Genomic DNA, 11,234 nt, shown 5'->3' with positions numbered 1-11,234 from the left:
AGGGACCGACATGCTGGGTTCTCCTGTGCTCTCAATACTGTATGAATGGTATCCACTGGGTTAAATAGAAACTTGGTTTTTTGCCACTAAACAAAGAGAGGGACATAATCTAAATGAGGCATTTTCTAGGCATATCTTTATTTCCCTTTTCCTGTTTTTAAAGAGGTTTTGGCTTTTTGTAGCTTTGTAATGGGTGGGATGTGTGAAGAGAGGAATGGCAGAAAAGATGGAAATGTGGAGAATAATTATAAATGTTATACCTTATACTTTAACAATTGTTTTACCAGGGAAAACTTCTCTCCCTAAGAAAGTACTGTTTTAAAATCTCACAGGTTTATTAGTCATCTAATTCATAAATGCATGCTTCTTCTTAAAAATTAGGGGCACAGTGGCTCAGTCGTTAAGCTTCTGCCTTCTGCTCGGGTCATGATCCCAGGGTCCTGGAATAGAGTCCCATGGCAGGCCCTCTGCTCAGTGGGAAGCCTGCTTCTCCCTCTCCCATTCCTCCTGCTTGTATTCCCTCTCTTGTTGTGTCTCTCTGTCAAATAAATACGTAAAATCTTAAAAAAAAAAAAAAATGAAAACACGGCGCCAGTACAGTAGAGTATAAAAAACGAAAGCCATTTCAGAACCTTAAATCATATGATTTAATCAATATACCTCTGTATTCCAGAGGTAAATAATATTAAAAGTGTTTTGCCTATCATTTTAGAACATATGTTTATTCATTGATGTGACATAAATTATTTGGAGAATTTTGTGGTTTTTCTCAACACTCAACAATACATCTCAGAGATCTTCCCATGTGTTGATGCACAGACCTACCTCCTTTTAAAATGGCTGTATAGTGTAGATGTACCTCAATTTATTTAACTATTTGCTAATGATGAGCATTTAGTTCCTTTCAAGTATTTCTGTTGAAAACAATGATGCCATGAGTAGCCTTGTAGACCAATCTTCGTGAATAGGTTCTATAGGATAAATAAATAAATATAGTATGTTTTATAGGATAGTATAGTTTACAGGATAGGTTCAAAGAACTGGAATTGCTGGGTTAAATGTATGTATATTAAATTTTGAGGAACACTGTGGAAGTGCCAACTACAATGAATGAAAATGCTAGCTAAACATTTTAAATTGTAGCTTTAAAAACAGCAAAGTTGTGCCCAAATTCCAAGAACCTACAAAGGGCTAGTTTTGTTAGTATTACGTTACACTGTCAAGTTCATCCAACTGATAAATAGTATCGAGTTCGGCCATGCCTCAGGTGTTGCTTAGCGGTGGGACAGTGAGTTCCAAGGCAGAATAAACACTATCTTCATCCTTAAGATCTGAGTCAGTCCTCACAGCAGAGGCCTAGGATGCAATTTTCCTTTTGTTTTACAAAAAAAGGAACAAATGTTCAAATAAAACACAAAATGATACAAAACTAAATTGAGTCTTGAGAAAGGAAAAGATAAAAAAAAATTGAGTTTTGAAATTGAAGTAGACATCCTACCTACCTTACTTCCAGCTTGTGCGTATCTGTGGCTGCACTGGTGATTCTATGACCAAGAGAGCAAGGCTGTCACTTTTGATCACACTCTTCTCCAAATGGGTTGATCTGTCTAGATCCAATGCAAAGAAAACCTTAAGGGATTTTCAAAACTAACACAGACATCAACACACTTTGACAGCCTATTAATAATGCAAATAGGAAGTTATCAATAGTTGGAAAAATGGAATTTTAAAAAGTGGAACCAACTGGAAAGCTTGCAAGCAGTAAAGGCTATTTAATCATGTGAAGATGAGTAAGCCATCAAAAAGTGAAAATAGGCCTTCACTTGGGCCAAAGTGCAATCAGAGCTAATATTATCAGTAGTTTAAAAAGAGTATTTATAAAAAATTGGGCAAGATTAACTGACCCATTTATAATGTGCAAAGGCATTGCTTCTTACACAAAGGTTACTCCACTGAGCTGAGGTTTGGGAATAAACTGATGTTGTTTTCTACACACACAGACACACGCGCATTTCATAGAACCATTGGCAGGGGATTAGATAAAAACAAAACCATCCTACCTCATTCTTGCCTTCTACCAAAACACATTTCTTGTGACTGGATCTAAATTAATTGACAGGTTTGTGTTATATTTTTGAAAACTGACATTTATTCTTTCTTAAAATTTCTCATCTCACATATACACACACACATACACACAAGGAACAGCCAGTGGCTCATCAGACTGAAAGCAAAGGATATCTCAGCTCCTCCCAGTTGCCCTTTTACCAAGAAATTTCTTGGTTTTGTGTTATAGACCCCTTTTTTAAATGCGTTGATAATGCCCCCTTGGAAAAATCAGTTCTACAGCACTAACAAATAACATTTAAAGGGGCATTTTAGTTCTAAAACTTGGGTCTTTGGAGGACAAATGAAAATAGATGACTCTAAAATTAAGCCCTAAAATAATGCTTAAAAATTCAGTTAAAACTCTGAATTTCTCGGGACGCCTGGGTGGCTCAGTTGGTTAAGCCGCTGCCTTCGGCTCAGGTCATGATCCCAGCGTCCTGGGACTGAGTCCCACATTGGGCTCCTTGCTCGGCGGGGAGCCTGCTTCTCCCTCTGCCTCTGCCTGCCATTGTGTCTGCCTGTGCTTGCTCTCTCTCCCTCTCTCTCTCTCTGATAAATAAATAAAATCTTTTTAAAAAAGAAAACTCTGAATTTCTCTATTATAATCAAGAATAAATGGGTATAGTGCTGGCAACGTTTTGTTGGACGCTTGTAAATAAGAGCCTGAAATGATCCCAGAACATATCTAACCAAATGTATTTCTAATATATCTATTGTCAATTAGGCAACTATGCTCTTTCATTCCATGTTCAAAAAAATATTTGAGTTAATTTATTATGAATAATACAGATTAATGTGTTAGGCAACTTGAGACAAATTCATAGGCTCACACTGTTTGGAAGGGCTCATCTGTTCTGTCATGTACCTTCAAATGACCTGCCTCTCCCTCTCCACATATGTCCATGCTCTCTTTCAAATAAATATGTAAATCTTAAAAAAAAGATGTGATCCCAAACAGGAAGTGATTTTCAAACAAAAATTAATTAGTATATGATACAGAGGAGATATTTCCCCTTGCCTGTTTAAGAATATTCAGGAAATCATAAAAATTATGTTTGTTTTCTCCCACATTGACTATTTGTACTTTGTAGATAAATCTTAAAGTCTTTTTCTTCTGTCCTTTTGCCCTGACACTTCACAATCCTGTATTGCACTGAATGATTATGATTGTACCTTGCACTTACTTCTTTTGAGAACCATTTGCACTTACTTCTTTTGAGAACCATTTAAGAAAACATGATCAATGGGGCACCTGAGTGGCTCAGTCTGTTAAGCATCTGCCTTTGGCTCAGGTCATGATCCCAGGATCCTGGGATGGAGTCCCGAGTTGGGATCCTGGCTCAGTGGGGAGTCTGCTTCTCCCTCTCCCTCTGCCTCCTTCTCCCTCTGCTAGTGCTCTCTAGCTCTCGCTCTCTGTATCAAATAAATAAATAAAATCTTTAAACTAACAGAAAAAATATGATAATTATCCTAAATTGAATTATAGTTTATTTTTTTCAGGATAACAAGCACCTTAATTAATTTAATATCATTTGAAAATTTGTGTAGTATTGTTTTGACTTGTTTGAATAAACAGAAAATATTTTTATTGTTATGGGTCTTAAGAGTAATCCCTCAAACCCTTCTTGGTAAGGCCTTGAAACAACCTGATCATTCTAAAAGTAGTATGACTGAGATTCCTTTCGCAGTTGTTAATGAGATGAACACATGAGATGGCATCAAATTTTCACCTGGGAAAAATGGTATAGTTAGAAAAAATGCTATATAAAAACAGAGTGATGGGGTAAGAGCTAATCTGCCCTTTCACATGTTAAAGTACATTGTAAAGCTATAGTGTATGGTGAGGAAGCAGATATACATTTATTGAATTACTAGATGCCGTAATTTATTATTTATATTATTGAATCTCCACAATTATCATATTTAAGGGTGAAAAACTGGGTCTTTAAAAATGCAGCTGGCTCAGTGAGGTAGATAGTATTATTTGTCTATAAGTTTTCATTTTCTCCAAGTCCTTAACATGCCTCTCATGGGAAGGCAATATGTTTTCCTTTGTCATTCACCTAGGGGTTAGTCAAATCGATCGAGTGGATAGAGAATGGGCTGAGTTGAGATTTAAGGAGTACGGCCAAAGTTTTGCCATCCCTCTGGAACTCCTGCCATTTATCACGAGAAGAATATGCTCTAACCAAAGAAGCATGTGAAACAGTCCTAGGTCTGACCTGGAGCCTGGAGCAGAGTCCATTTGCATCTGGCAGAACTGTGCAACTTCGCAGCTGACCCAGAGACCCACGAGAGAGGAAGAAACGGCTGTTGTTGTAAGCCATTGAGCTTTGGGTGACTGTTGGTTACACAGCACTATTGCTGCAAAACCTGAGCAATATTCTCGGAATCTCACTAATATAGAACAGGCTAATACAGATAAATGAGACAGAAGGAAAAAATAAAATCTGGAACTAGATTACAGTATATCTAAGAACTTAGTGGGAAAACTATCGGTTGCTCAAAACTGGTACGGTAACATTAACCACTTGGAAAAAAAATACGATTAGATCTCTGTGTCTCAAAAAAGAAAATATAGATAAGTTACAGATATAACTGCAAAATATGAAAACACATAGTTAGAATAAACCATATGAGAATCTTTTTTCACTAATCTTGTCATTGAGAATGTCTAAGAAAGATACCAAAGGTATTAAATTAGGTGATAACTCACAAATTTGATCACATAAAGACTTTGTATGGGAAAAAATGACATAAATGAGGTAAAAAGACTAGAGATGTACTGAAATATATGGCTATAACAAAGGATTAATATTCTAAATCTTTAAGGAGCCATTTACAAATCTATAACAATAAGACATGTACTTCAGAAGAAAACCTAAAGAGGATAGAGTAACTCACAAATACATGTGGAAATAACAATAGGTCATAAGCATGCAAAAACAAATAAATCTCCTTTGTAATCAAGTTCTGGAAATTAAAAGAACAATGAAATACCATTTGTCATCTATCAGATTCTAGAAGACTTAAAAATAATGTCAATACTCAGTACTGCGACGGTTTGAGGGAAAAATCACTGTGGGGTTTTTGAGGGCCAGTTTGGCAGTGCGTATCAAAAGTCTTAAAATTAAGCAGACTTGTGGGGCACCTGGATGGCTCTGTGGTAAAAGTCTCTGCCTTCAATTCAGGTCATGATCTCAGGATCCTGGGATCAAGCCTAGCATTGGGCTCCCTGCTCAGCAGGGAGCCTGCTTCCCCACCACCCCCACCCCTCCGCCTGCCTCTCTGCCTACTTGTGATCTTTCTGTCAAATAAATAAATAAAATTAAAAAAAAAAATTAAGCAGACTTGTTGACCCTGCATTTCCATTTCTTAGGAAAATTACGTGTCGAATGCAAAAAGATGTTTTAGAATAGTCATTGTAAAATACTGGAAGGTGGCTAAATGTTCATCAGTGGAAGACTGATCAAATTATGGAACACCATGAAATAAAATATACATTTTAATGACAGCCATTAAGAATTATGAAGATCTGCATGTACAGGCTTTAAAATGCAGCAGCAGAAATTAAACATTAAAAGAAAAAGGAAGCTATTAAACAGAATGCACAGTATGGTCGCATTTTATAAATACATAATATATATATGAATAGAATTAATTCTTGAAGATTAGGCAAAATACTATTAGTAGTATTTTGTTCTGGATGAGAGAGTTGTGGCTGAACTTCACATAAGGAAGTCCTATTTTTCCATAATATTTGAATGCTTTTTAAGCTGAGAATATTATATATTTATAGTCAGAAATAAGAGTAGTAAAACACCTTCCTTTTTGAAAAGAAAAAATATTTAAAATGGCAGTATCTTCTACTACAAATATGGAAAAAAGTCTACAGGATTCAAAATAGGTCATATCTATTATTTCTTCCTTGTCTAGGTCCTCATAAATTATTCATGGAAATCCTATCTATACTAATAATTATTTTTGTTCATTACTCCTTTGCATTTCATTTCAAAAAATGACAGGTATTGTATTCTGCAGTCATTTATATTTTAGGATATTCCTCATAATTGCTATTTTCTTAAGCCATGTTTATATGAAAAGCATATAAATAAAAATAATGACATTGAGTAAATTCAGAGTATTTCTACATGTATTTCTACATAAACCAATCATTTTAGCCTGAACCTAAACTGACCAACTTAAGATGACCAATTATTTTAGGATTATTTTTAAAATTCGAGTTAAGAAAACTGAAAAATCAATTATTTAAAGAAAAAAGCAATTAGCAAATAGTTTTCAATTAGACAAATTAACTTCATAAAAAATCACAGTTATGTAATATATATTTATGATACTGTATATCTTTTTAATTCTGTATATCAATCTATAGATATAGATATATAATTTAGGTATTTGTTGGTGTATAAAGTTGAAGTATAATAAACTACAGAGCTTGTGTAGGTCCCATCTGAGAACAATTAAAAAACTTTACTGAGGAACACAAAAATTTTTATAAACTGTTCCTATATGGGAAAATGACGATATTATATAAAGATGTCCCAATTCATTTATGAGTTGAATGCAATTCTGTTTAGAATTTCAGGTGAGTTTTTATTTATTTTTTATTTTTTTTAAGATTTTATTTATTGATTTGAGAGGCAGAGATCACAAGTAGGCAGAGAGGCAGGCAGAGAGAGAGGTGGAAGCAGGCCCCCTGACAAGCAGAGAGCCAGATGTGGGGCTCGATCCCACGACCCTGGGATCATGACCTGAGCCGAAGGTAGAGGCTTTAACCCACTGAGCCACCCAGGCGCCCCTCAGGTGAGTTTTTAAATCCAGACTGCCTAAAAGGACTACTTTATAGTAAAAAGGAGAAGTTCCTCTTCCCCACAATGTCCATTCCCACACCCCAAAAGTAACCATTGGTAACAATTCTTCTTGTTTAATCTTTTAGAAAATTTTTATGTGTCTATAAGGCACGTAGTCCCATACATGGGCACACACACACGCCTCTATGCTTTTGCTGACGTTTTTTAATTATAGGAGGGATAATATCATCCATACTGTTCAACGACTTGCTTTTTCCACTTAATATATCTTGGGCATTTTTCCATAGCAAAACATATGCTCTCAAGTGAATTTTTTAACTTAATAAAGTAATTCTGAAACATATAAAGAATAAATAAGCAAGAATACAAAAATGAGTTTTGGGGGGAAAAAACTACTGAAGAGACACTTGCAGTATCAGATGTAAGAATATATAATTAAAATACTGTGGGACACCTGGGTGGCTCAGTTGGTTAAGCCGCTGCCTTCCGCTCAGGTCATGATTCCAAGGTCCTGGAATCGAGTCCCACGTCAGGCTCCTTGCTCGGCGGGGAGCCTGCTTCTCTCGCTGCCTCTGCCTGCCTCTCTGCCTGCTTGTGTTTACTCTCTCTCTCTATCTCTGGCAAATAAATAAAATCTTTAAAAAAAAAAATAAATAAAATAAATTACTGTGATGGGGCACCTGGATTGCTCAGTCATTAAGCGTCTGCCTTCGGCTCAGGTGGCGATCCCAGGGTCTTGGGATCAAGCCCCACATCAGGCTCTCTGCTCTGCGGGAAGCCTGCTTCTCCATCTCCCACTCTCCCTGCTTGTGTTCCCTCTCTCCTGTGTCTCTCTCTGTCAAATAATAAATAAAATCTTAAAATAAAATACAATACTGTGATAATGGTAGAGGAAGAAAGAAATCAGAGGAGCAGAAATTAATCTCAGAAATGGACTCTGGAGCATAAAGTCAGCATGATTCAAAAGTCTATTTATTTATTTATTTTAAAAGATTTTATTTATTTATTTGACAGACAGAGATCACAAGTAAGCAGAGAGGCAGGCAGAGAGAGAGGGGAGGAAGCAGGCTCCCCGCTGAGCAGAGAGCTTGATGTGGGGCTCCATGTGGGGCTCAATCCCAGGACCCTGGGACCATGACCTGAGCCTCAGGTAGAGGTTTTAACCCACTGAGCCACCGAGGTACCCCTCAAAAGTCTTTTTAAATCAATAGGAAAGAAGTATATGATTCAATAAATATTCAAGGACAATTGCTGAACAACTGAAAGGAAATGATCAAATTCTCATCTCATGTGACAAGCCAAAATAAATTGCAGATTGCTTAAAGCATTAAATGAATGAAATGAAAATAAGAAACAAAAACAAACCAGGGTCATCAAATACGTAGCAGGAAATGTAACTGAATATCTAATCTCCATACGGAGTATTTTCGAAATGTACAAGCACAGGTAGAAATTTTAATGAAAACATTTGCAAAACTGATAATTTAAAAATGAAAAAGTCAGGGTGCTCTCCTGGCTCTGTGTGTGGGGCATGACTCTTGATCTCAGAGTTGTGAGTTCAAGTCCCACGTTGGGAGTAGAGTCTACTTAAAAAAGAATTAAAAAAAAATGACAAAGTCAATGACAAATACGATATTATCTTGGAAAAATATTCTATAATATATGGCACAGTGTTACTATCCTTATATAAAAAACCCTCAGAAATTAATTAATATAAAAACATCTCGATAAAAAAATGGATTATGTAGAGAAAAGAGTAAGCCACTATGAAACAATATGAATGGTAAATAAATACATGAAATATATTAAAAATTTTTATTTTTAATCAAAATTTTAAATTGGCATATATATATATATGCCAATATAACAAAAACTAGATGAACAAAACTGTTTCTTAAACATCACAGTAGATTAAAAAACTAGTGACAGGGGCGCCTGGGTGGCTCAGTGGGTTGAGCCTCTGCCTTCAGCTCCGGTTGTGATCTCAGGGTTTTGGATCGAGCCCCGCATCAGCTCAGCGGGGAGCCTGCTTCCCCTTCTCTCTCTGCCTGCCACTCTGCCTACTTGTAATCTCTCTCTCTGTCAAATAAACACAACCTTTAAAACAAACAAACAAACAAACTGGTGACACTTAGTGTTGGTGAAGAGATGAAAAAATGGACACCTTCATACCTTTCCAGTCCAGAAGACACGTTGGATTTATGTACAAAAACTTATAAAAAAACATTTTGACCCTCAAATTCCCATTTTGGGAATTTGTATGGAGGATCTAATTGTAGATATATGCAAGTATTGTCTACAGAGATGTTCATTATAGCATTGCTTATAATGTAGGAAAGTTAGCAACCACTAAATATAGTGCTAGAGAACTTGTTAGGGAAACTATGGTGTACCATACAGTCATTCAAAATAATTCTGGTGACAAACATTTAATGACATGGGAAAATATCTGTGATATATTTTAAGTGAAAAATGTAGATCACAAATATTCCCTGTATTCTAACTATTTTTAATACATATTACTGTACAGAAAAATACTCTGTAATGATGTGCTTTAAAATATTGACAGTGACTATCTCCTACTGGTTGGGCTATGGGTGATTTTTATTATATTATTTCCATAGTGTTCACAATAAACACTTGTTAGTTTTATCATCAGCAACAATGTTACAAAAATAAAATCCCGGGGTGCCTGGCTGGCTCAGTCTGTAGAGTGGGCAACTCTTGATCTCGTGGATGTAGGTTCCAGTCCCAAGTTGGGTGTAGAGGTTATCAAGAAAATAAAATCATAAAAGAAAAAAAAAACTTTAAACAAATATTTATGATGCAGACATTTAAATTTATATTTTTTCTTAAGTGACTGGCTGCTTTGGGTCCCTTTGTTTAGGTGTAAGCCCAGGTTACCTTGTCAGCATTTCATTGAAAAAATATACCAAGTAAATCATGAGAATAAAATTATATGTTGATTTTGTAAAAAAAAAACAAAAACAAAAACAACAACAAAAAAAACATGCTCTTTTGTTAGACAAAATCACATATCTAAAACACATAATGTTTTCATTTCTTAAAATGAAACAAATTACTATAATAATTAAAAGAATTCATGGCGCACCTGGGTGGCTCAGTTGTTAAGCATCTGCCTTCGGCTCAGGTCATGGTCCCAGAATCCTGGGATTGAGACCCCCATCAGCTTGACTGCTCAGTGTTGGAAGCCTGCTTCTCCCTCTGCCTCTGCCTGCAATTCCCCCTACTTGTGCTTGCTCTCTCTCTGTCAAATAAATAAAATCTTAAAAAAAAAAAAAGAATTCAATTAGCATTATGCGCCTTTAAGTAAAGATTAAATGGCTCCTCCCTAAATTTTATTATGTAATCCCGCTTCATTTTTTAATTAATGGGAACACAAATAAGTATAATGATAAAATTCAATACTCAAATACACAAATCTTTTTTTTAATAAAAAATTTCCAATATTTTCCCATCTACTTTCCCTAAGGAACAAATCATAACACAGAGCAGGGCAAATAAACTGTAGGGAACATTCTTCATTTGTTCTTTCTAGAAAATGCTAACTTGTTGATTTGGTGGCAAACATATGGATACATATTGTATTAAAAATAAAATTAATGTGGGGCGCCTGGGTGGCTCAGTCATTTAAGTGTCTGCCTTTGGCTCCGGTCATGGTCCCAGGGTCTTGGGATCAAGTCCCGCATCGGGCTCCTTGCTCAGTGGGGAGCCTGCTTCTCCCTCTCCCTCTGTCTGCTGCTCCTTCTGCTTGTGCTCTCTGTCAAATAAATAAATAAAATCTTTAAAAATAAATAAATAAAAACAAAAAATAAAATTAATGTAAACCTAACGAAATGTTAAAATTGTGAAGCACAAAGCAGCTAGTTAAAGCTATCCATTCTTGCTCATGTATTCTTCCATTTGCTATTTAAATTAGTAGAACAAACTTTGCACAATCCTCAGCTGGTTAATTAAACTTTAAAAGACTCCCAAGTAGCAAAGATTGTACATGGTATTGTTTTAGGATCTGATTTAAGATCTGCCTGATTTGGCTGGCAGTGTGATAAGCAGCATGTGAACAGGAGGGGTCAGTTCCAAACAGAGCCTGAATGAGAAGAGCAACTCATTTTCCATGAGCCAGACGCCTTTTTAATTTGTCAGTGCATCTTCCATCTGAAACCAGGTGCTATTCCCGAAGGAGAAAACACTGCCCTCCAGTGGTCTTCACTGGAGAAGTGAAGAAAGAGTTTCAGGTACCATGATTATTACTGCACTTAAAGAAAACATTGT

The sequence above is a fragment of the Neovison vison genome, chromosome 3 (assembly GCF_020171115.1).
Source record: "Neovison vison isolate M4711 chromosome 3, ASM_NN_V1, whole genome shotgun sequence".
NCBI lineage: Eukaryota > Metazoa > Chordata > Mammalia > Carnivora > Mustelidae > Neogale > Neogale vison.
Note: the sequence above shows the minus strand (reverse complement) of the source record.